At 37.9% G+C, this 27,863-nt stretch overlaps 2 long non-coding RNA genes across 15 annotated transcripts; both read right to left on the minus strand.

The window, feature by feature from the left end:
* Window positions 1-942: 942 nt before the first annotated feature.
* LOC120289610 lies at window positions 943-20,064 on the minus strand. Its single transcript, XR_005547656.1, has 2 exons — window positions 15,618-20,064; window positions 943-15,486 (listed from the first exon to the last, which is right to left on the minus strand). It is a non-coding gene; the product is annotated as an uncharacterized LOC120289610 (long non-coding RNA).
* A 232-nt stretch (window positions 20,065-20,296) lies between these two features.
* Window positions 20,297-27,779, minus strand: LOC104426153. Of its 14 annotated transcripts, none has more exons than XR_005547654.1 (5): window positions 27,669-27,779; window positions 27,047-27,206; window positions 24,646-26,960; window positions 24,270-24,310; window positions 20,297-24,184 (listed from the first exon to the last, which is right to left on the minus strand). It is a non-coding gene; the product is annotated as an uncharacterized LOC104426153 (long non-coding RNA). The 14 variants fall into 14 exon arrangements; XR_005547652.1 differs by having other exon boundaries at window positions 20,297-23,988; window positions 24,088-24,184; window positions 24,270-26,960; XR_005547651.1 differs by having other exon boundaries at window positions 20,297-25,831; window positions 26,153-26,960.
* Between the last annotated feature and the right edge of the window lie 84 nt (window positions 27,780-27,863).

The raw sequence follows: 27,863 nt of genomic DNA on the forward strand, positions 1-27,863 counted from the left end.
AACTTAAGCTAATAGGTGGAAGAGACCACATACATATAAAGAGCATTTAGGACCTATTGTCAATCACTGTGGGATAATACTTCAACACCCCCACTCACATGGAATTTTGACCACGCATATTTGCAAAAGGGATAGCGCTGGCCCTGATACCATGTCGAAAGTCCAAACAAAAACTTAAGCTATGGTGGAGGAGACCACATGAATATAAAGAGCATTTAGAACCGTTGTCAATTGAGGTGGGATAATACTTCAACACGTATAGAGTGAGGACATCAAAAGAACCAAAATCCAAGAAGTGGGAGCTTATCCAATTTCAAACAAACGCCGGACTCCACACTTCATCAACTCAATCCCACAAGAAAGGTGATAGATCTGGCAAAACTCCAACCCATATAGAAACAAGAACAAAGACAATTATCATCTTTCTACTCCAAGGGAATCAATTGAGGAATGATATTCAACAAAAACCCTAGTGCATACACAGCAGGAGTTTATCAAAATTTCAGTTCTTCACCCAGTCCTGAGGATGATTAAGGACACTGCCCATAAACCAACCCAAACAAAGATCTGAATAGATCTTTGAACTCGAGAAGAGCTCAGTTATTCCAAGTAATAATTGACCAACCTCATCATATGTACTTCCTTAGACGACATCCTCAATCAAAGAGATCGCTCCATGAGAAAAGAAGCTACTATCAATTTACAAGCTTCTAAATCTAGAAACAGCTCTAAGAAAACAAAAATATGTATTGATCAACATCCTCAATTAAGGAGATCGCTCCACGAGAAAAGAAGCTACTACCAATCCACAGGATTCTAAATCTAGAAACAGCTCTAAAACAACAGAAGGATGGATTGTATCATCGACAAATGATCACAGGAGGATCGTAAATGCTAAGGATGTCCATGACAACTCCTCAACAACCAACTAGAGCATAGATATCACCTGGTAAATGAAAAATTTCCGCTGAAGGTTCTGTTCCAAGAGACACACATCAATTGTACTGACTGAATGCCTAAGCTAACTAAGTTGTGTGAAGCTAGTATTCGGAAAAAAAGAAAGAAAGAAGGCCAAACAAATAAATTGCACTTGCAATATCTCCATAATTTACCAGCAATAGAATTAGCAATTGCAGCGTGCATTACAAGAACAAGGAGAAACAAGCCAGAACTTAGTGGATCTCAAGCTTTCCGTACTCATAAACAATCCCTACATTGAAAGATAGTAATGATTATTCATCTTCCGAAAAAAAAAAAAAAAAAAGAAGCCAATGGAAGCTCAAAGAAAGAAGAACTTGTAGAAATCTAGAATGAACCATCACATATTGAAGACAGTCCACATTGAACCAGAAGAAACTTGCATCGGAGGAAAGTGAACTAGGCCCTAATCACCTCACCATAAATGGAAAAAAGCAGAAGCGAAAAACAAACTCCATTGAAACCGATAACTGCCTTGAATCCACAAAGTGGCTGTTTGTCCAATTTCAAACGATCATCAAATGAAGCCCTACAGAAGAAAGCAATAGAATACCACTTCTCAAACCTGGCAAAACTTCAACCTGTAGAGGAATTAGAGCTTGATAATAATTAGCTCACAATTAGCTCACTGCTCCCTAAAGATAATCAACTGAAAACAAACCTAAATCAAAACTACAAAATGCCTAAAAAATCTTCAAAATTGTCCATCACCTGTCTTGAAGATGTGATTAGAGACTACTACTTCGGAAATCAAGCAAACAAAGACTGCAGAACTCCTCCAAGAAGCCCAAGTACCTTATTCTATGTAAACTGACCAGCTTCTATGTATCTATCATCATTAGACAACATGCTCAGATGAAGAGATCGCTCCAAGAGGAAAGATGCAACCGCCAATCCACCGAAATACATAATCATCTTGATAAACAATTAAATAAAAAAGATCAATCTATTGATCAACCATCCAACAACATTGCCATACAAGTGAAACATTACATACTATACTTTAGGTGACGTTTTGGCAAAAGCAAAAAGTTACCACAAAAAACAGTGTGAAAAACAAATATTTTTCTGGAAAAGAACATATCCTGCAAGTTCCAAATGAAATAGAGGAAAAGGAGGCAATAGGTCTCACAAAAATAACTTCTCAGCATAGGAAATTACCATCCAGACAACATCAATGTCATCATATATTAACACAGGAAACCTGACAAAATATTCTTCAAATACACCAAATTAATATCTATAGAGACAATATTCAAGGAGACATACACACCAAGTCAGAAAAACTGCATATGCAAGAGACGTATTTCCAAATGAATGTACGACCAGGTATGTTGAAACCAAAAAAGTCCATTATAAATAACAGCAGGATAGTTCCATCAAAGTAAAAGGTAAGACAAAGAAATCAAAATTTTTTAATCCAATCTTGAAGAGAAAGTAGGCTCCAATATGCCAAAGGACAACTGGTATCAGCTATCATCATCCATTAACAAATAGAAACAAGATAAGAGAGATTAAGAATGCAAATTGTGATAGATATAAGACACTACCAGTATGCCCTAAAGTAAAATGGATTCTGTCAGTGATAAACCTTTGAAGTCCCAATAACCAATGAAAACCTACGATTTAGACATTTATGTGGTTATTGACTGAGTCCAACAACTCAAAGAACCTCTGGCACAGAAAGAACACAAAATGACCTCTTGTTATGTACCAAAAGAGAACACAGAACTAGCATAAAAAGGCAAATCAAACTTAGTAATGCCTGAAGCATACAGTTCCATGATAGGGAAAAAGAGCATGACGCATAATTCTTACATGATATCTCCATGATTTACCAATAGATCCAATTGGTCACCGTAGCATACAGATACAAATGAATAGAAACGAGCTAGAACTTGGGTGTACCTTTCCAGACAAGAAAGTACTCTGAAAGAAGCTTGTCCTATGAATTGATGCTTATGCAACAAAAAAGAATCATCACTGATCACACACTCCATCTCAAAATTTACGAGGTAAAGTATTACCTCAATCAAACTGTGACCTGCGAAGGAAAGAGAACATATGATCGTTCCACCTTAACTAGATGATAACAGAAGTAGAAGACAAATTAGAAATTGATGCTCATGTAGCAAGAAAGAACATCACTGCTCCTAAAAACTCCATATCGAACTTGGCTACATAAAGTATTGCCTCGACCAAACTCTGATCTGCAAAGGGAAGAGAACTAGATCTGATCTTTCAGACTAAGAAATAACAGAAGTAAAGGATAAGTTCCATTCAAACCAATAACCGCCCAAAATCCGAGAAGCAGGAGCTCATCCAATTTCTAACAATTATCCACTCAGCCCCACAGAAAACGCAACAGATCACCCGCTGTCAAATCCAGTAAAACTATCAAGCTGTAATAAAAGCCGAGAAGGATGGGAAAATTTCAGTCCATCATTTGTCCTGAAGACAAAGGCTCCTAGATCATCAACTCAACCAAATAGTGCAAGATAGATTATTAGTCCTCCAAAAAGCCCAAATGTCATATTCCATGTAACCAACTGATCAGTTGCATTGTATTCATTGTCGTTAGAAAACATCCTCAGCCAAAATGATTGCTCCAAGAAGAAAGAAGCCACTGCCAGTTCACTGAATGCTAGAATCAGCTCAAAATACAATTGAACTTGGAAATATAAATCGATGATGAATCAATAAATGATCAGAAGAGTGGAAAACCTAATGATGCCAACAACATGGCAGAGTCCTGGAGAGGTGAGGTGTGACCTTCGGAAAATAACATAGCATAAACAGAATCAGACTGATTTAACAATCATTGAAGAGACGAGAAGAAAGAAGAGGATCAAGAGACTGTGTTGGGAATGATGTCTCCTCTGAAGAGTACTTCCAGAGGCTGACAAGTGAGAGGAATTCATGCAGAATCATAGACGCAAGATGAGACTGAAGGATGAGAACATGAGGGAGGGACTATTTCTAGGAAGGAGACACCGGCCTTCAAACTTCAATAAAAATAAGATGTGGGTCTGGATTGGATATTGATCTGTTGGGGCGCGCACACCTTGCAAAGAAAGAACCGCCACAGATCATACATTGACCAAACAATGATCTCCAAAGTAATGAGAATCAGTTTTCGCATTAATCAGAAAATTATGGGACTGGAGAACAAATTCCATTTGAACCAATAACTGCCTCGTGGCAGATGACCACTTGCAAGTCTGGCAAGACTCCAACTTGTGAAAGAATCAGGACTAGACGATAATCAACTCCCAAAGACATATTTTGAAAAAAAAAAACGAAGAATAAATTCCAATCAAGACCAGTAAATTTCAGCCTGTTGCCTGGTCTAAGATGTGATTAAAGACTACCAAAAAAACGACAACAGATCATCAGTCCTCCCAAAAATCCAAACATCCGCGTTTCATGAAACAAACTGACCAATGTCATTGTATTGATCGTCCTTGACATCCTCAGACACACAGTTTCACTCTGAGGGGAAAGAAGCCACTCCCTCTTCCATTTATTATTTGATAAATGCTTTAAGAGCATTCTTTGATGTTTTTCAACTTTGAAAAAATACAATTTTGAGTCATTGACTATAATTATGCGCATAGTGAAATATATGATATTCTTGATTAAATTTCTCAAACAATATACTCATACCCATCAATGTGTGTGTACACAATTTTATTGTTTCTGAGAAGTATGCTTTCACTATGGTAAATTTAAGTATCTCATTTCTGGCCAAAAAAAGAAATACATATATGAGAAGTGGAAGACAAATTAGAAATTGATGCTTATGCAGCAAGAAAGAACATCACTGTTAGTAGACAATGCATATCGAACTCCAGGTAAAGTATTGCCTCGATGAAAATTTTGATTTGTGTAGAAGAGAGAATTAGATCTGACCATTCCAATTAACTACAAATAACAGAAGTAAAGGACAAATTTCATTCAAACCAATAACTGCCTAAAGTCCAAGGAGCAGGAACTCATCCAATTTCAAAGAATTATCAACTCAGCCCCACAGAAAACACAACAGATCACTAGCTGTCCAATCCAGTAAAACTTTCAAGCTGTAAAAGAAGTCTAGAAGATTGTCATAATGTCAGTCCGTCATTTGTCCTGAAGACAAAGGCTTCTAGATCAACCAAACAGTGCAAGATAGATCATTAGTCCCCCAAAAAGCCCAAATGTCATATCCCATGTAACCAACTGACCAATTGCATTGTACTCCTTGTCTTCAGACAACATCCTCAGACAAAATGACAAATATAATTGAACTTGGAAAGATCAATCAGTGATTAATCAATCAACGATCATAGGAGCGCAAACCCTAACAACGCCCACGACATGGCAAAGTCCCAGAGAGGCGAGGTGTGACCTTCAGAAAATAACATAGCATAAACTGAATCAGACCGATTTAACAATCAATGAAGAGAAAAAAGAAAAGAAAAATGATCAGGAGCGCATTTCGGGAATGATGTCTCCTCCGAAAAGTACTTGGTAGAGGCTGTCAACGGAGAGAGGAACGGATGCACAATCATAGACTCACAATGAGACTAAAGAACGAGGACATGAAGGGGGGAGGGGGGACTATTATTTCCAGGAAGGAGACACCTGATTTTGAACTTCAATAAAAATAAGATGAAGCGGAATTCAATTGGATGGTGATCTGTTGCGGTGCGTACACCTTGCAAAGAAAGAACAATCACAGATCATACATCAACCAAACACTGACCTCCAAAGGAATGAGAATAAGTTTTCGCATTAATCGGAAAATTATGGGACTGAAAGAACAAATTTCATTCAAATGGATAATCGCCTCGTGGAACCATAGAGCTTATCCAATTTCAAGCAACCATCAAATCGCAGCAGATCACCACTTGTCAAGTCCGGCAAGACTTCAACCTGTGAGAGAATCATGACTAGATGATAATCATCTCCCAGAGATTAAAAACTGAAGAACCAAGTCCCATCAACACCAGTAATTTTTAGTCTATTGCACAGTCTTAGATGTGATCAGAGATTAGTTCATCATCTCAACCGAAAAAAGACAGCAAAATGATCATTGGTCCTTCAAAAAGCCCAAACACATAATTTATGAAATTAACTGACTGGTGTCATTGTATTCATTGTCCTTGTCATCCTCAGACAAAGAGTTCACTCCAAGGGGAAAAGAAGCCACTGCAAATTCACCAAATAACAAAATCCAGGAGCAGCTTGTAAACAATTGTACGGAAAGTCAGTCAATGGATCGATAAAGGATCAGAGAAGGAGTTAAACCAAGCACTTCCCATAACAACATCCTCAGATGATAGGGATATGATCCAAGAGGAAAGAAGCCACACTGCCAATTCACCGACTAACAAAAATACAGAATAAGCTGGCAAAACAATAAAGGAAAGATTGACCAAGGATGAGGCCATAAACCAAATAATTCCAATAACCATAGGAATCGTAGGCCAAGTAGCAGAGGCCATGGGGAGAGAAGAAAAAAGGGGAGAGGGGATGAGAAGAACCAGGAAAGGGTGATAAGACCTATCCTGCAACAGGAAATATGCAGGCTTTTAAGGTAACAATTGAGTAGAGCAGATTAAAGAACCTGGATAGCCAGCAACATTAATGCCAAAGTAATTCCCATATTTGGCTCTGATGTGTTTGACCTGCATTAATAACTGAGCAGATCCAGAACAAAAACAATAAGCACAAATATAGGGCAAGCACAGGGGCTCGGGTTTGCCGGTGCACTTGCTTAAATGCTCACTTGCTCTATGACTAGTCAATTTCTAAATCAAAGTTTGTAAAGAGCAATACAGAACCACATACAAAACATGGTATACACATGATTTGTTGCTTCTGCAATTCAAAAAGACCCTCCTTCATCATGAGAAATGGTTTATTTTGTATACAGATATTGTACAACCAATTTGTGAATGATTAGGATATCTAGCATTTCTCTTTTCTAGGTTTTAAATGCCTAGGGATGAAAATTTAGGGCCTTAGATGTGTAAATGAAGCTGTCAATCATTGAGACAGAACTCAAATCAAACTTTGAGTGAAAATCAATTGGTTAAGTTTTGGCAAGAGTATGTTACTGCAATGAAAAACAAATATTTTTTTGGAAAAGAACCTATCCTGCAAGTTCCAAATAACATAGAAAAAAGGGCAAAAGGTACTGCCAAAACAACAATTCAGCATAAGAAAACCAATTTAACATATTGACACAAAATTCAAGCAGACATACACACCAAGCCAAAACAGATGCATATGCAAGAAATCTATTACCAAGTGAATGTGCGACAAAGTACATTGAAAGGAAAAGGAGTAACAAATAACATGCAGAATAGTTCAATCAAGGAAAAAGTTTTGCTTTAACCTATTTATGACCTATTATAGAAAGAGAACTAAACGGTGATCATCTTGCTCTAATAAAAAAAGAAAGAAAGAAAAAGAAACTATAGTCAATACTATTATAATCATTTACTGTCAAGAATCCAATAAATGAGAGCTAAATTTCAAACAAAACCTGGTCTCCACAATTCATCCTCTCAGCCTTGCAAAAAAGGCAAAGGATTAGCACTTCTCAAGTTCAGCAAACCTTCAACCTAAAGCAATTAGAACTAGAAGATTATCATCTCAATTCTTGCCACTACCCAAAGATAATTAATGAAAGAATGAATTTTGAAGAAGAAACATAAGTGTCTATGCAGGAAATTATTAAAAGTTTCATTTCATCACCCAGTACTCCTAGTCCATCAACTCAACTTTACACTACAAAGCAATCGTTAGTCCCAAAAAAAAGCTCAGAAACTTCATTCTATGCAACAATTGACCAAACTTATCATATTTACTGTTCCTTACATGACATCAGAGAAGAAGTTACTTCCAATGCACTAAATAACAGATCCAGAATCTGCTCCTAAAAAAAATAAAAAAATAGAACAACAACCAATAAATTAATAAATGGTCAAAGGAGAAGAGTAGACCCTAATGATGTCCCTAAACATGGAAAAGTCCCAAAGAGGCGACTGGAACAGAAGAAATTAAGCTTCTGCAACAAACCAGATACTTCAGAAATTAGACCAAGAAAGTAATCGGCTCATCAACCATTAAGATATAAAAACAAACTAAAAAAGATTAAGAACACGTATCGTAATAGATATCTGAAGCACATCATCCCAAATAAGATGCTACCAGTACGCACTGAAGTATAAGCAACTCTGTCAGCAGTAAGCCTCTAGTCCCAATAACCAAATAATACCTACAATGCAGACATTTATATGGCCATTGACAGAGTCCAACCAACTCAAACAACCTCCATATGGAAAGAACACAAAATGACCTCTTGTTCTAGACCAAAAGAAAAGACAGAAGTTGTGTAAGAAGGAAGGCAAACCAAGCTAGGTAATGCCTAGTGCCAGTTCCAGGATAGAAAAAAGACCATATCGTATAACTGTAACATATGCTATCTCCATGATTTACCAGAGAGATCCAATTAGTGATCGTAGCACACAGATAAGAATGAAGAGAAATAAGATAGAACTTCTGTGGACCTTTCCAGGAGAAAATAAAAATAAAAAAAGGAACTCTGAAAGAAAAGCTTGTCCTATTAATTGATGCTTATGCAGCAACAAAGAACCATCATTGATCACAGACCCTCCATATTGAAATTGCCTCAACTAACTCTGACCTGTGAAGGAAATGAAATACCTGATCATTCCACCTTAACTAGAAGATAAAAGAAGTAAAAGACAAATTAGGAATGCATGCGTATGCACCACGAAAGAATATCACTGATCCCAAACACTCCATACCGAACTTGGCTACGTAAATTATTGCCTCAACCAAACTCTGATCTGCGAAATGAAGAGAACTAGATCTGATCCTTCGGATTAACTAGAAAATTATAGAAGTAACGGACAAGTTTCATTCAAACCAATAACTGCCTAAAATCCGAGAAGCGAGAGATCATCCAATTTCAAACAATTATCAACTCAGCCCTACGCAAAACACAATAGATCACTAGCTGTCAAAATCCAGTAAAACTATCAACCGGTAAAAGAAGCCTAGAAGGTTGTCAAAATTTCACTCCATCGTTTGTCGTGAAGACAGAGACTTCTACATCATCAGCTCAACCACAAACGGTGCAAGATTGATCATTAGTTCTCCAAAAATCCCAACTGTCATATTCTAGGTAACCAACTAACCAGTTGCATTGTTTTTATTGCCCTACAACATCCCCAGACAAAATGATCGCTCCAAGAAGAAAGAAGCCACTGCCAATTCACAGAATAGTGAACACCAGAATCAGCTCATAATACGATTAAACTTAAAAAGATCAATCAACAATCCGAGAAGCATAACCCCTAACAATGCCCACAACATGGCAGAATCCTGGAGACAGCAAAAGGATCATCAGTCCTCCAAAAAGCCCGAACATCCGTGTTTTATGAAGCAAACTGACCAATGTCATAGAATTCATCATCCTTGACATCCTCAGACAAGCAGTTCACTCCAAGGGGAAAGAAGCCATCGCAAATTCACGAAATAACAAAATCCAGAAGTAGCTCATAAAGCAATTGTACGGAAAGTCAGTCTCTGGAGCAATTAAGGATCGGAGGAGGAGCTAAGCCAAACACTTCCCATAACGACCATTCTTAGACGAAAGAGATATGATCCAAGAGGAAATAAGCCACAAAGCCAATTCACTGAATAACAAGAATCCAGAAGCTGGTAAAAACAATAACGCAAAGACCGATCGGTCGGATCAATCACTGAGCATAAACAAGATAATTCTGAAAACTACAGGCATCATCCCAAACTGGCCAGGTGAAACCCTCAAGGATCTCCACAACAGGGGGTTTCTGCAACCAGAAGAGGTTTGCATCATAGTCAAGCTATTTCTCGCACTATCATTAAAGCATGGCCAAAATATCAATTGTCGGATTGATCCATATAAATACACAGAGTAAGGACATCAAAAGAACCAAAATCCAAGAAGTGGGAACATATCCAATTTCCAAAAAAGCCCAGCCACCGCAATTCATCAACTCAGACACACAGAAAAGGCAATTGTCATCACCTCTAGTAATTGGCAAAACACCTACATAGCAGGAGTTCATTGGAATTTCAGTTCTTCACCTGGCCCCAAAGATGATCAAGGACACTGCCCAACCACCAACCCAACCAAAGATAGATGTGAAGAGAACGCTGAACTCAAGAAAAGCTCAGCTGTTCTAAGTAATAATCAACCAACCTCATAATATGTACCATTCCTTTGACAAAATAATCAAAGAGATCACTTCGTGAAAAAAAAAAACTACTACCAATCCACTGGATTATAAAAATCCAGGAACAGCTCGTTAAACAACAGAAGGATGGATCAAACCATCAATCAAATCAAAGGAGGAGCATAAACACTAACAATGTCCATGACAACTCCTCAACAACCACCTAAAGCATAGGAATCACCTGATTAATGAAAAAGTCCACCAGATACATGCAGTATCTTCATGATTTACCAGCAATCAATTTTGGGATTGCAGCATGCATTAAAAGAATGAAGAGATGAAACAAGCCAGAACTTAGTGGACCTCAAGCTTTCTAGACTCACTAACAATCCCTACAATGGAGGATAGTCAACGATTATTCATATTCCAAATACAAGAAAAGCCAATAGAATCTTAAATGAAAGAATATCTTGTTAAATGAAATAAAGATAATGGAGTTAAAAAGAACCATCACAGATTGAAGACAGTCCACATTGAACCAGAAGAGGTGTGCATCAAAGGAAAGAGTGCGGACATCAAACCTCACTAGTTCTCACACACCCTATCATTAAACCATGGCCAAAATATCAATAGATTGGGGGACTGATCCATATAAATACCCATTGAGAATGAGGACACGAAAAGAACCAAAAACCAAGAAGTGGGAGCTTATCCAATTTCCAACAAAGCCCAGACACTGATGTTCATCAACTCAGGCACCGCAGAAAAGGCGATAGATCATCACTTCTAAAATCTGGCAAAACATCAAGTGCCTATGCAGCAGGAGTTTATCGAAATTTCAGTTCTTCACCCAGTCCTGAAAATGATCAAGGACAATGCCCATCCACCAACCCAACCAAAGATAGATATGAAGAGATTGTTGACTTCAAGAAAAGCTCAGCTATTCTGAGTAATAATCCAACCTCATCATATGTACCACTCCTTAGACAACATCCTCAATCAAAGAGATTGCTCCATGAGAAAAAAAGCTACTACTACTCCACTGGTTTATAAAAATCTAGAAACAGCTTGTAGAACAACAGAAGGATGGATCAATCCATCAATCAGATCCAAGGAGGAGCATAAACACTAATAATGTCCATGACAACTCCTCAACAACAATCTAAAGTGTAGAAATCACCTGATAAATGAAAAAGTTCCACCAAAAGGTTTTGTACCAAAAGAAAACACATCAATCGTATAGAACCTGGGTATTGTGTGAATAACATGCAATATCTGCATGATTTACCAGCATGTATTACAAGAATGAAAAGAAACAGGCCAGAACTTAGTGGACCTCAAGCTTTGCAGACTCACAAATGATCCCTAAAATCGAGGATAGTCAATGATTATTCATCTTCCCCAATAGAGTCTCTAAAGAAAGAAGATCTTGTTAAATGAAATAAAAATTATGGAGCTAGAAAGAACCATCACAGATTGAAGAAAGTCCACATTGAACCAGAAGAGATTTGCATCAAAGGGAATAGGCCCTAATCATCTCACCATAACCCAGAAAAAAGCAGAAGGGGAGAACAAACTTAATTCGAATCGATGACTACCTAGAATCCACTAAGCGACTGCTTGTCCAATTTTAGACAATCATCAACTCAGCCCCACAGAAGAACGCATTAGATCATCACTTCTCACAAACCTGGCAAAACTTCAACCTGTAAAGAATTAGGACTTGACGATAATTATCTCACTGCCCCCTGAAGATAATCAACTAAAGGCAAACTTAAATCAAAAATGCAAAAAACCTACAAATCTTCAATATTTCAGTAGTGTCAGAAATCCACGAAGCCACCACTTGTCCAAATTTCAAACAATCATCAACTCAGCCCCACAGAAGAAAGCAATAGATCACCACTTCTCAAACCCAACAAATCTTAAAACTTTAGACGAATTAGAACTTGACAATAATTATCTCACTGCTCCCTGAATATAATCAACTGAAGACAAACTTAATTCAAAACTACAAAAAGCCAACAAAGCTTCAAAGTTTCAGTCCATTGCCTGTGCTGATGATGTGAACAAAGATACTTCAGAACTCAAACGCAGACTGCATAATAGATCACCACTCCTCCATGAAGCCCAAACGCCTTATATTATGCAAACCAACCAGCTTCTATGCATTCATCATCATTAGACGATATGCTCCATTGAAGAGATCACACTCCAAGAGGAAAGATGCGACTGCCAATCCACCACGAAATCCAGAATCATCTTGTTAAACAATTTAATGGAAAGATAAATCTATTGATGAACCATCCACATCATCACTTTACAAGTGAAAACACTACATAATCTAACATTCGGTAAAGTTTTGGCAAAAGGAAAATGTTACCACAAAAAAAAAAAAAAAGTGTGAAAAACAAAAAAATTTTGGAGAAGAGCCTTATCTTGCAAGTTCCAAATAACATAGAGAAAAAGAGCAACAGGTAACACCAAAATAATAACTCAGCATAAGAAATTACCATCTAGACGACAACAATCTATCTAATATAGACACAGTAAACCTGACAGAAAATTCTTCAAATAAACCAATTTAACATAGACGCTAACTTCAAGTAGACATACACACCAAGTCAAAACAAAAGCATATGCAAGAAACGTATTTCCGAGTCAATGTGTAACAAACTAAGTTGTTGTCTTGTTAAATGCAAGTTTTGTGGTGCTGGATCTTGTGTAAATTGTTGGTTAAAGCTCAATATATTATTACTTTTCACCAAAAAAAAAACTATGTTGAAAAGTAAAAAGTCAGCGATAAATAACATGCAGAATTGTTCTATTAAGGAAAAGGTCTTTGCTTTAACCATTTTCTGACCATAACAGAGAGAGAACTTAATGGTGATCCTCTTGCTTTAATAAAACAAATTAAGAAACAAAGCTAGAGTCAACACTATTGGAACTATATACTGTCTAAAATCCAATAAATAAGAGCTTATCCTATTTCAAACAAAACCTGGTCGCCACAATTCATCCTCTTAGCCTTGCAAAACAGGCAAAGGTCAGCACTTCTCAAATTAAGTGAATCTTCAACCTAAAGCAATTAGGAATAGACGATTATCATCTTGATTCTTGCTACTGACCAAAGACAATTAATGAAAGAATGAGTTCTTAAAAAGAAAAATTAGTGTCCATGCAGGAAATTATTAGAAGTTTCAGTTCAACACCTAGTACTCCTAGTTCCACCAACCCAACATTATACTGCCAAGGAATCGTCAATCCCAAGAAAAGCTCGAATGCTTTATTCTACGCAACTATTTACCAAACTAATCATATTTACTGTTCCTTACATGACATCCTCAGAGGTAGAGATCGGTCCATCAGAGAAGAAGCTACTTCCAATCCACTAAATAACAGATCCAGAATCTGCTCATAGAACAACTAAATAGACTGACCAATCAACCAATTAATAGATGGTTAAAGGAGGAGAGTAAACCCCAATGATGTCCATGACCATGGCAAAGTCCCAAAGAGGCAACGGGACCAGAAGAAATTAAGCTTCTGCAACAAGCCAGAAACTTCAGAAATTAGACCAAGAAAGTAATCGGCTCAGCAACCATTGACCTATAGAAAGAGAATACCAAAGATTAAGAATGCGAATCGTAATAGATATCTTAAGTATGTCATTCCAAATAAAAAGATACCAGTTAAAAGCACATAACAGTCCCAATAACCAGTGGCCATTGACAGAGTCCAATCAACTCAAACAGCCTCTCTCACATAAAAAGCACATAATGACCTCTTGTTCTAAACCAAAAGAAAATGCAGAAGTCGAATAAAAATAAGGTGAAGCTAAGTAGGTAATTCTGGAGCCAGTTCCATGATAGGGAAGAAGAGCATGACGTGCTCTCTCCATGATTTACCAAAGATCCAATTAGTGATCGCAGCACACGGAAAAGTGAAGGGAAACAAGCTTCACTTGCATGTACTTTTCCAGACAAGAAAGAACTCTGAAAGAACAGCTTGTCCCATGAATTGATGCTTATGCAACAAGAAAGAACCATTACTGATCCAAGACACTCCATATTGAACTTGACAAGGTAAACTATTGCCCTGACCAAACTTTGACCTGCAAAGGAAAGAGAACATCTGATCGTTCCACCTTAACTAGAAGATGACGGAAGTGGAAGAAAAATTAGGAATTGATGCTTATGCAGCAAGGAAGAACATCACTGATCACAGAGACTCCATATAGAACTTGGCCACGTAAAGTATTGCCTTGACCAAACTCTGATCTGCGGAAGGAAGAGAACTAGATCTGATCTTTGCGTTTAACTAGAAAATAGCAGAAGTGAAGGACGGGTTCCATTTCAAACCAATAACTGCATAAAATCCAAGAAGCAGTAACTCATCCAATATCAAATAATTATCAACTCAGCCCCACATAGAACGCACCAGATCACCAGCCGTCAAATCCGGTAAAACTTTCAACCTGTAAAAGAAGCCTAGAAGGTTGTCAAAATTTCAGTCCATCGCTTGTCCTAAAAACAAAGACTACCACATCATCAGCTCGACTAAACAGTGCAAGATTAGGCCATTGGTCCTCCAGAAAGCCCAAATGTCTTGTCTATGTAACCAACTGACCAGTAGCATTGTGCTCATGGTCCTAAGACAAACATGATTACTCCAAGAAGAAAGAAGCCACTGCCAATTCACAGAATAGTGAAAACCAGAATCAGGTCATAATACAATTAAACAGAAAGATCAATCAATGACGTGTCAATCACCTATCAGAGGAGCGCAAACCCTAACGATACTCATAACATGGCAAAGTCCCAGAGAGGCGAGAGTAACCTTTGGAAAATTAGCATACAAATCAGACCGATTTAACAATTAATCAAGAAACAAAAAGAAAGGAAGAAGAGGCTGTCAACTGAGAAAGGAACGCATGCAGAATCATAGATGCAAGAAGAGACTAAAGGATGAGGACACAAGGGAGGGCTATTTCCAGGAAGGAGACACGGGCAAGTGGATCTGGATTGGATAGTGATCTGTTGTGGCATGTACACCTTGCAAAGAAAGAACCATCACAGATCACACATCAGCCAAACTCCACCCCTACAAAGGAATGAGAATTGGTTTTTGCATCAATTAGAAAATTATGGGACTGGAGAACAAATTTCATGCAAACCAATAACTGCCTCGAGAGACAACAGAGCTTATCCACTTTCAGACAATCATCAGCTTGCAGCAGAGAACCCCTTGTCAAGTCTGGCAAGACTTCAACCTGTGAGAGGATCAGGACTAGATGACAATCAACTCCCAAAGATAAAAGACCAAAGAACAAATTTCAACCAAAACCAGTAAAGAAGAAAGAAAAAGCAAAAGGATCATCAGTCCTCCAAAAAGTGCAAGCACCTAGTTCTTTAAAACAAACTGACCAGATCGTCCTATCCATCGTCCTTGACATCCTCAGACAAACGGATTCGCTCCAAGGGGGAAGAAGCCACTGCGAATTCAGCAAATAACTAATCCAAAAGCTACTCATAGGCAATTCAATGAAAAGATCAACCAGTGGATGTATCAATTAACAATCGTAGGAGGAGCTAAACTGAACACCCACAACAACATCCTCAGACATCAAGAGATATGATCCAAGAGGAAATAAGCCACTGCCAATTCACCAAATAACAAAATCCAGAATAAGCTGGCAAAACACTAATGCAAAGATCAATCGATCAGTTGATGAATCACTAAGCAATCAAAGGACAAGGCGTAAACCAAAAATTCCGATAACCGTAGGCATTGTAGGCCAATAGAAACCCTCAAGAATCTCCGCAACAGGGATTTCTGCTGGTCCATCCAATGTGAAAGGGATACAACAGAAAAATTCCGATCAGTTGATGCTAAAGTCGGTTCTACCCCTGAAAAATTTCTGTATGGATCAATCCAATTTTTGAAGAAGAAATAAAATAAAGAATAATAAATAATAAAAAATTGAAGCACGAAGAAGAGCAGTCACTAATGTGTGTCCTCAAGGCCTGTCCAATTGCTAGTTTAATGTTCCCAGTGAAGAAACTGTACCAGCAGAAAAGAGCACAAAACGTGCATATCAACAGGCCTAATTGAACAATACTAAACGCTTATGAGATATAGGACGTGGTCCAATTCTCTTCAAATTCATCCAACAAGGTAGCCACCTAACTTGCAGAGCGAACAGCCATCCAGATAAGAATTTCAAGTGTGATACCGGTGGAGCACATTGCAGGGTCCACATTCTGACAAACAAGAGAAAATGCCAATGAGGTGTGATAACATACCAAAAGTGACATCTGTAGATGATAAAAGAATCTTGATTTAAAACATGGATATTATTTTTACTGAAGACATTTGACCCAGTCCTTGGGTCCTGGAACAAGCTTCATATGTCAACCTAGGTCTTTAGCATCAGTTTAAGTGAAGGAACTGCAGTGCGACATTGTATTATCAGTATCATGGGAAGGAAACTATTTTCCATAGATAAATAACCTATTCTCTTGTTAGGAGAAATCAAAGATGGCTTCTGCAAGAGAGAAATGACAACAAATCCAATCTTCATTGGAGCAAAAAGTTCTTGATAATGAAAATGGCTGAATAAACGGTATGTAAAATTATAACAGAAAGCAGTAGGAAGGATCAGTGAATATAAGAAGTGAGAGCAAAGTTCTCTAACATAAAAGCAGGTCCCTATTGTTGAATATAAGCATAATCCGTTATCTTAACTGAAAAACATACCAAAAGATTTAACTGGCAAAACAAAACATGGAAATCAGATAAAAGGACTTGGTAATGGAAAAAATACCCAGTGCCCATTTGGCCAAATTTGCTGAGGTACTCATGCTTATAACAATACGCCAGCCACACCTAACAAATCCATGATACGAAACTACTAACTTAAGGGAAAAGTTGAAGGAAGATCAATCCATACACAAAATGCTTGCAGAGGTGTTCCTCTTCATTAACTTGGCAGAAATTCCAAGGTGAAAAAAGCAGTTACATTTAATCTGGCAAAAAAATAGATCTATATGAGGATTTCTGTCTCTTAGTGGAAGCACAAGGATCCTCCTTATTGATTTATGTGGCAAAGAAAATGCTAGAGTTGGACAGTATATCAATAAGACAACTTGGTTTTACTCACAAGCAGAATCATCTAATCTTTTACATTATATAAAGAAATAATCAAATTCCTTTCTATTTCTGAATATAGTATGAGAAGCAAATCATAAACTGAGAATAATTATGTGTGCAATAATTAAATTTTCAACTGGAGAGCTTAGTAACTAAGAATCATATCGAATTATATATAAGCAGCGACTCTAAGCTAACAATTGGATCTCTTCTCAACAGATTAAATTCATGTTCTGTAGAAGGCAAGTGGAACAGAGCTTTGCTGTGGCTTTATCATTGAGCACCAATTTTATACACTATCCCAACTTCAAAGATCAACCAGCTGAAATTGAGAACACGTACAGATGTTCAAGCAACAGGAGCATTGGCATCGACAGAATGAAATCAGTTTTGTTTCTTCTGCTAATAAAACCATCCCCAACACTTTGACCAGATTAAGAACATATTACGGCACTGGAAGGAGCAATGAAGATGCAGGGTAAAAGGAATGACAACACCTCAAGTCTGCCAGGAAACATCCTGCTGCCACAGAGTGTTACAAGGCTCCAATTGCCTCCACGAAACATCCATATGGGATAAAGTGAAGAGACGTTTACTTGCAAAAGTGCACTTCGTAAAAGCAAATTATTAAAAGAGACAAGAAGAGATGCCAATTCCATAATGCCCATAATTACTAGTTAGCAAGACACTTAATATCTCCGATTAGGAAACTTGACTGAGAACACCCACAATTAGATGCCACAAATGAAAATCCAACACCACTCACAAGAAAATCCCAGCCTTTAATTCGGAAAATCCTAAGAATTTGTAAGTAAAATTTTATCCAGAGATCACGGCCTTCCTTCTCTTTTCAGGGCCTATACGATATATCCTGCAGAAAGGCTTAATTTCTTTGCAAGGTTTTCAAATCAATTAGTTTTTCTTCTCAAGTTCAACATCAGGTATAGCTCATACAACACATGAACAAAATGATAACAAGTGCTATCTGCGCAACTCATGCTTGATTTTTCGCCAACCACAACTTGTGCTATGATACAAAGCTGCACAATTTGCTCGACAAAGTGAGCAACTGACAATAGACACATATGTTGAAAAGTCCAAAAATACAAGCAGAATTATACAAGCTCCATCAGGTATTACACTAGCTTATGTACTCGCTAACGCTAGATGCTTACAAAAGTAAAATTTTATACAGAGATCACAGCCTTCCTTCTCCTTTCAGGTAGGCTCAATTTCTTTGTGAGGTCTTCAAACCAATTAGTTTTTCTTCTCAAGTTCAACATCAGGTAAAGCTCATACAACACATGAACCCTACCTAAAGCAACACATCCAGTGCACCATCTCATTCAAAGAGCGAGCTTATAAAAGTTGGCCAAAACATCCGATTCATCCACTCCACGCTTACTCACAACCATCCTTGCAGATATAATTTTGAAGGCACAACCTAGAGCCAGCTTTCTCAGAAAAGGAAGATAACAGAATAAGAGTTTCGGAGAAAATCAGGGGTGAATCCATGTAGAGGGATTGTGCGAGCTCATGACCCAGTAACTTTTCAACACACAAGCAATATAAAACTAATTTGTCAAGCAAATTTAATCAACTGGAACTTCAATATAAAGAGAATCCCAACAAGAGCACTTCTACGGACTGCACCAAGCCAATTCAACGTAGAAACGGACAATTTGCCATGATATAAGTGAATATCTGCAATCAATTTCCATCTCACAAGGTAGAAGCATCCAATAAGTCAAACTGCCATCAATGTGTGACTTGCCACCAAGTCACACATTGATGTAGAGGGATCGTGCAAGCTCATGACCCAGTAACTTTTCAACACACAAGCAATATAAAACTAATTTGTCAGGCAAATTTATATCAACTGGAACTTTCAAAATAAAGAGAATCCCAACAAGAGCACTTCTACGGACTGCACCAAGCCAATTCAACGTAGAAACGAACAATGTGCCATGATGTTAGTGAATATCTGCAATCAATTTCCATCTCACAAGGTAGAAGCATCCTATAAGTCAGACTGCCATCAATGTGTGCCACCAAGTTAACAAGGAAAGCAACAACTAGACTTAGCCTTGAAACAGGACACAATTGTAGTTTTATCTAGTGAAGTTCACAGAAAAAGATTAGAGGACGATATCATCGAAGAAAGAGACTTTGAACTGGCTCCCAAAATTAACCATTTACACCAAAACTACCCACAATAAGCAAAAAGTAAAAGCCCCAAATGACCAAACTAAGCAACAACTAGACTTGGCCTTGGACACAAGACTTAATTGTAGTAATTGTAGTTTTATCCAGTAAAGTTCGCAGGTGAAAATAGAGAGCAAGACTTCATCAAAGAAAGAGACTCGAATTGGCACCCGAAATAAACAATTTATACCAAAAACCCCAAGGAGAAACAAAAAGCAAGAGCTTGCTAAGTCAAATCATTCCCCTAAAAGTTAGTAAAATATATACTACAACACAAACCAGGTCAAATTCAGCATGATTTGCAACAAAAGGACTCCAACCTACAACAGGAAGAGAACTGGATTGTTCATTGCATCTCCTCGAAAATAAAACTAAGACGATTTCCATGGAAAGATCCAGAAATAGCTCATCACTCCAATCCACAAAGAAAAACAACAATTCAGTATCTCAACTAAACATAATTGCATTAAATAAAAACCTCCTGCGGCAACTGGAAAAGCATCCTCACACGGTCCTTCGTGGGATCGTTCTAAACTGGAAAAGCACTTTTCGATAACTGAATAAGTCCGTATAGAATGGAAGCCACAAACTTAGTTGAGATGATCAGTCTTCAAACCTTAATAACTTTGATAAAATTTTCTGCATAAAATCAGAGCCATCACCAACATTGTCCTGGAAATAGACCCAGCCAGATGCTTCAAAATTCACGCATTCAAAGCAAATACCAAAGCAAATGAAACCAATCATAAGGCAACCATTTAGTATCTCCAATTACAAGGAAGATGACTTCATAAGACCCTTGCAGAGCTGATGAGAAAGAGATACAGTAGAACCATGAACTAGAATATCTGGTCAACAGATCATCATTGGCAAATGATCCTGTCGACACATCATCATTAGCAAAGGATCACGCTGCCATTGGACATCTATAAAGTCATAGCCCTAAAGAACTTCAACAGCTATGCTTGATTAAATTAGATAATATATACAAAGTAGAGGTTCACCCGTTGTACATAAGGGTATCATAAGAGAACACCTCATTTTGTAAATGTCCCAACAATGTTACTGTACCAGAAGAAAGTATTACAGCAGTGGAATATGTAGGCCAAACAAACCCATATGCGACTTAGTACTCTCCTTTTTGCAAGTATGTCCGACAGAGAGGCCATCTAATGTCAATCAGAGATCTTATGAAATCCTCAAAGCAAAGTTGAGCTAGTTCTCACACGCCCTCTATCATAAAGACAGCCAAAATTGGAGATCACTCCGTGAGAAAAGAAGCAACTACCAATCCACTGGATTATAAATCCAGAAACAGCTCTAAAACAACAAAAGGATGGATCGATCCATCAATAAATGATCAAAGTAGTAGCGTCAACACTAAGGATGTCCACGACCACTCCTCAACAACCACCTAAAGCATAGAGAAATCGCCTGGTAACTAAAAAAGTTCCACCAAAGGTTTTATACCAAAAAGAAACACATCAATGCGTATAGAATGAAAGCCTAAGCTAACTAAATTGTGTGAAGCTAGTATCCGGAAAAAAGAAAGGCTAGACAAATGAATTGCACTTGCAATATCTCCATGATCTAGCCAAAATCGAAGGTCGCTCCATGAGAAAAGAAGCAACTACCAATCCACTGGATTATAAATCCAGAAACAGCTCTACAACAACAAAAGGATGGATCGATCCATCAATAAATGATCAAAGTAGTAGCGTAAACACTAAGGATGTCCACGACCACTCCTCAACAACCACCTAAAGCATAGAGAAATCCCCTGGTAACTAAAAAAGTTCCACCAAAGGTTTTATAACAAAAAGAAACACATCAATACGTATAGAATGATAGCCTAAGCTAACTAAATTGTGTGAAGCTAGTATCCGGAAAAAAGAAAGGCTAGACAAATGAATTGCACTTGCAATATCTCCATGATCTAGCCAAAATCGGAGGTCACTCTGTGAGAAAAGAAGCAACTACCAATCCACTGGATTATAAATCCAGAAACAGCTCTACAACAACAAAAGGATGGATCAATCCATCAATAAATGATCAAAGTAGTAGCGTAAACACTAAGGATGTCCACGACCACTCCTCAACAACCACCTAAAGCATAGAGAAATCACCTGGTAACTAAAAAAGTTCCACTAAAGGTTTTATACCAAAAAGAAACACATCAATACATATAGAATGAAAGCCTAAGCTTAACTAATTTGTGCGAAGCTAGTATTCGGAAAAAAGAAAGGCCAGACAAATGAATTGCACTTGCGATATCTCCATGATCTAGCAGCAATTGATTTAGTGATGCTGCAAGAACAAAGAGAAACAAGCCAGAACTTAGTGGATCTCAAGCTTTCCAGACTCATAAACAATCCCTACAATGGAAAATAGTCAATGATTATTCATATTCTGAAAACAGCAAAAGACAATAAAAGCTCAAATAAAGAAGAGCTTATTAAATGAAATCTAGAATGAACCATCAGAGATTGAAGACAGTCCACATCAAACCAGAAGAGGCTTGCATTGAAGGAAAAAGAACTAGGCCCTAATCATCTCACCATAAATGGAAAAAAGCAGAAGTGGAAAACAAACTTCATTCGAACCAATAACTGCCTAGAATCCACACAAAGCGACTGTTTGCCCAATTTCAAACGATCATCAACTCAGCCCTACAGAAGAATGCAATAGAACACCACTTCTCAAACCCAGCAAAACTTCAACCTGTAGATGAATTAGAACTTAATTATCTCACTGCTTCCTCAAGATAATCAACTGAGGACAAACTTAAATCAAAAGTACAAAATGCCCAGAAATCTTCAAAATTTCAGTCCATCACCCATCCTGAAGATGTGATCAGAGACTACTACCTTCAGAACTCAACCAAACAAAGACTGCATACACTACCAGTATGCCCTGAAGTAAAACTTATTCTGTCAGGAATAAGCCTTCAAAGTCCCAATAACCAAAGAAAACCTACAATTTAGACATTTATATGGCCATTGACGGAGCCCAACCAACTCAAACGACCTCACATGGAAAGAACACCAAATGACCTCTTGTTCTGGACCAAAAGAAAATACAGAAGAGGAAGGTGAACCAATCTAGGTAATCCTGGTGCCAATTCCAGGCCAGAAAAAAGAGCATGACGTATAACTCTAACACATGCCATCTCCATGATTTACCAAAGAGATCCAATTAGCAATCGTAGCGCACAAATAAGAGTGAAGAGAAACAAGATAGAACTTGTGTGGACCTTTCCAGACAAGAAAGAACTCTTAAAGAAGAGCTTGTCCTATTAATCAATGCTAATGCAGCAAGAAAGAACCATCACTGAGCATAGAAAGTCCATATCAAAATTGATGATATTGCCTCAACTCTGACCTGCCAAGGAAAGAGAACACCACATCGCTCCCCATCTCAACTAAAAGAAAACAGAAGTGGAAGACAAATTAGAAATTGATACATATGCAGCAAGAAAGAACATCATTAATCCCAGAAACTCCATATCGAACCTGGTCATATAAAATATTGCCTCAACCAAACTCTGATCTGCGAAGGGATGAGAACTAGATCTGATCTTTCGGATTAAATAGAAAAGAACAGAAGTAAAGGACATGTTTCATTCAAACCGATAACTGCCTCATGAAACCAAAGAACTTATCCAATTTCAGACAATCATCAGCTCGCGGCAGATCACCACTTGTCAAGTCTGGCAAGACTCCAGCCTGTGAGAGAACTCCCAAAGATAAAAGAAACTGAAGAACAAATTCCCATCGAAACCAGTAAATTCCAGTCTATCTCGCCGGAGTTCGACATGATCAAAGACTACTAATTCATTGTCTCAACCCAAAAAAAAAAAAATACAGCAAAAGGATCACCAGTCCTCCAAAAAGCCCAAACATCCAAGACATAATATTCATAGTATTCATCATCCTTGACATCCTCAGACAAACAGTTCGCTCTGAAGGGAAAGAAACCACTGCAAATTTACTAGATAACGGAAAGATCGATCAGTCATTGTATCAATAAAAGGAGGAGCTAAATCAAACACTTCCCAAGGTAACTTTGTCAGGAAAATTTATATCAACTGGTTCTTCAATATAAAGAGAATCTCGAATAGAGAGCTTCTACGGACTGCACCAAACCAATTCAAAGTAGAAATAAATAATCTGCCATGATGTTAGTGAATACATGCCATCAATTTCCATCTCATGAGGTAGAAGCCTCCGATAAGTCAAACTGCCATCAATGTGTGCCACCAAGTCACCAAGGAAAGCAAAAACTAGACTTAGCCTTGAAACAGATCTCAATTGTAGTTTTATCCAGTGAAGTTCACACAAAAAGATGAGAGGACGACATCACCAAAGAGAGAGACTTTGAATTGGAACCCAAAATTAACCATTTACACCAAAAGTACCTGCAGAAGAAGCCAAAAGTAAAAGCCCCAAATGACCAAGCTAAGCAACAACTATACTTAGCCTTGGACACTAGTCAATTGTAGTAATTGTAGTAGTACCCAGTAAAGTTTGCAGACGAAGATAGAGTGCAGGACATCATCAAAGGAAGAGACTTGAACAGGCACCCAAAATAAACTATTTATACCAAAAATCCCCCTGGAGAAGGAAAAAGCAAAAGCTTGCTAAGTCAAATCATTCCCCCAAAAGTTAGTAAAATGGGTCAATACACTACAACACAAACCAGGTCGAATTCAGCATGATTTGCAACAAAAGGACTCCAACCTACAACAGGAAGAGAACTAGATGTTCATTGCATCTCCTCGAAAATAAAAATAAGACAACCCTATGGAAAGATCCAGACATTGCTCATCACTCCAGTCCATAAAGAAAAACAACAATCCAGTATCTCAACTAAACATATAATTGTATTAAATAATAACCTCCTGCCTTCCCCAACTCAAGAACTAGAATTCTCTAATAGTTTTGATCAATTAGCATCCTCACACGATCCTTAGTGGGATCGCTCTAACTTAGAACAAGCACCCATCGACAACTGAATATCTGTATAGCATTAGAAGCCCCAAAATTAGTTGATATGATCAGATGGAGGCTTGAACCTTAATAACTTTGATAAACCTTTCTGTATAAAATCAGAGCCCTCACCAACATTGTTCTGGAAATAGACCCAGCCAGATACTTCAAAATTCATGCCTTCAAAGTAAATACCAAAGTAAATGAAACTGATCATAAGGCGACCTTTTAGTATCTCTATTTACAAGGAAGATGACTTTGATCAATCCTTGTAAAGCCGATGAGAAAGAGATACAGTAGAACCATGAATTAGAATACCTGGTCAACAGATCATCATTGGCAAAGGATCACGCTGCAATTGGACATCTATATATTCATAGCTCTAAAGAGCTTCAACAGCTATGCTTGATTAAATATAAGATCATATATACATAGTAGAAGCTCACCCATCATACATTAGGGTATCATAAGAGATCAAAAGGGGTCCATGCTCACCAAATATGTTAAAACCTCAAACCAATGCTTATGCAGGATTGTCATCTGCCCCTTCAGTTTCAGCCATGTAAAAATAACTACAAAATTTGACAAACATGCCAACCAAGCACCAACTGTCTACTCCTCCCAGCCAGACCAGCCATGTCTGCTGACAGCATACAAGACACAACACAGCTTTGTGATGGATAAGAAACAAGAGAATCAGCAGAAAGGAGAGATTCGGTCAGAGTGCAAACAATACCAAGGGAGTTGTGTCTAGATGTTTGTCCTGTCAACATCCCCATGTGAGGCCTGATCACATATGCCAATCATGAAACACAAGACAAAAGAGACCTTCCAGTTATCAAAGGTACCTACGTGGTGTATGTTATTAAGAGCTAAAAAACATAAGCACAGCACCAGTTCATCCTTTTAGAATGAGATGCTAACAGTTTGCAACGAAGTATAAAAGTCTTCATAGTCCCATGGATCAACGAGAACCTAAAATATTCAAAAAGTAAGCCCTCAAGGTGGCACTACGAACTAAAAACAACCCATATCTCCTACAAAACACCTAATTTGTAAAATGTCCCCGACAATAACTGTATCAGAAGAAAGCATTACAGCAGTGGAAAATGTTGGCCAAGCAAACCCATACAGATATCTTATTGCAACTATGGAGACTTGGTACTCTCCTTTTGCAACTATGTCCAACAGAGAGGCCATCCAATGACAATCAGAGATCTTATGTGGAACGTCAAACCCTCTAAGCACAAGTCAAGCAAGTTCTCACACACCCTATCATAAAAGAATGACAAAATATCAATTGATTAGGGATTGATCCATATACACATATCAAAAAAACCAAAATCCAAGAAGCGGGAGCTTATCCAATTTCAAACAAAGCTCAGACTCCACGATTAATCAACTCAGCTGCACTGAAAAGGCGAGTCTGGCAGAAATCCAACCTATAAAGGAATAGGAACAAAGAAAATATCCTTCCACTTCAAGGGAATCGACTGAGGAATGATATTCAACAAAAACCCAAGTGCCTATGCAGCAAGAGTTCATCGAAATTTCAGTTCTTCACCCAATTATTCTAAGTAATAATTGACCAACCTCATCAGATGTACCATTCCTTAGACAACATCCTCAATCAAAAGATCGCTCCGCAAGAAAAGAAGCTAGAGCCAATGCACTGGAAATCACCCAAAGCATGGAAATCACCTGGTAAATGGAATAGTTCCACCAAAGGTTCTGTATCAAAAGAAAACACATCAATTGCAAAGAAAGAAAGCCCAAGCTAACCAAATTGTGTGAAGCTAGTATTCAGAAAATAACAAAGGCGAGACGAATAAATTGCAATTGCAATATCTCCATGATTTACCAGCAATCAATTTAGTGATTGCAGCATGCATTGCAAGGACAAATAGAAAAAAGCCAGAACTTTGTGGATCTCAAGCTTTCCAGACTCATAAACAATCCCTATAATGGAAGATAGTATCCATTTTCCAAAAACAACAAAAGCCAATAAAATCTCAAAGAAAGAAGGGATTGTTAAATGAAATGTAGAAAGAAAATTACAGATTGAAGACAGCCCACATCAAATCAGCAGAGGCTTGCATCAAAGGAAAGAGAGCTAGGCCTTATCTCACCATAAATGGAAAAAAGCAAAAGTGGAAAACAAACTTCATTCAAACCAATAATTGCTTAGACTCCACGAAGCAGCTATTTGTCCAATTTCAAACAACTCAACCCTAAAGAAGAATGCAACAATAGATCACCACTTCTCAAACCAGGCAAAACTTCAACCAGAACTCCATAAATTTTATCTCATTGCTCCCCGAAGATAATCAACTGAAGACAAACTTTTAAATCAAAACTACAAATGCCTAGAAATCTTCAAAATTTCAGTCCATCACCCATCCTGAAAATGTGATCAGAGACTACTTCAGAACTCAAGCAAACAAAAACTGCATAATAGATCACCACTCCTCTAAGAAGCCCAAGTACCTTATTTCTATGCAAACTGACCAGATTCTATGTATTTATCATCCTTAGACGACATGTGCTCCAGGAGGAAAGATGCGACTGCCAATCCACCAAAATCAGATGCGACTGCCAATCCACCAAAATCAGATGCGACTGCCAATCCACCGAAATCCATATTCATCTTGATAAACAAAAAAAAAAAAAAAAAAATGGAAAGATCAATCTATTGATGAACTCAAGAAACCAGTGCCAAATCACCAAATAACGGAAAGATCAATGTATAATAAAGGATCAGAGGAGGAGGAGTTAAACCAAACACTTCCCATAACGACAGCCTCAAACGAAAGAGATCATGATCCAAGAGGAAAAAAATAAGCCACACTGCCAATTCACCGAACAACAACGAGAATCCAGAAATAAGCTGGTCAAAACAACAACGGAAAAGTCCGATCGATCGGCTGATGAATCGCTAATCCATCAAAGGACGAGGCGCTAAACCAAAGAATACCGATAACCACAGGCATTGTAGGCCGAAACGAAATCAATCGATCGAGAAAAGCTATCGGAACCATTGACAAAATATCAATCAATCAATCAATCAATCGAGAAACGGAAAACAAGAAGGAGAAGGAAGAATCGCTACTTCTCTCTGAAAACAATATCGCGGAAGCCATGTGGGGAGAGAGAGAGAAGAACCAGAAACGCGTGCCGACGAGAGCGAAGGATGCAATGAGCACGAGAAGGGGAAAAGGACTCTTTATTCATAGGGAAGATGAACACCGACTTCGGCTCGACCGTTGATGAAAAATGAATCCGAAGCGGGGATCGTGATTAGACG

This window comes from Eucalyptus grandis, chromosome 11 (assembly GCF_016545825.1).
Source record: "Eucalyptus grandis isolate ANBG69807.140 chromosome 11, ASM1654582v1, whole genome shotgun sequence".
In the NCBI taxonomy this organism is placed as follows: Eukaryota; Viridiplantae; Streptophyta; class Magnoliopsida; order Myrtales; family Myrtaceae; genus Eucalyptus; species Eucalyptus grandis.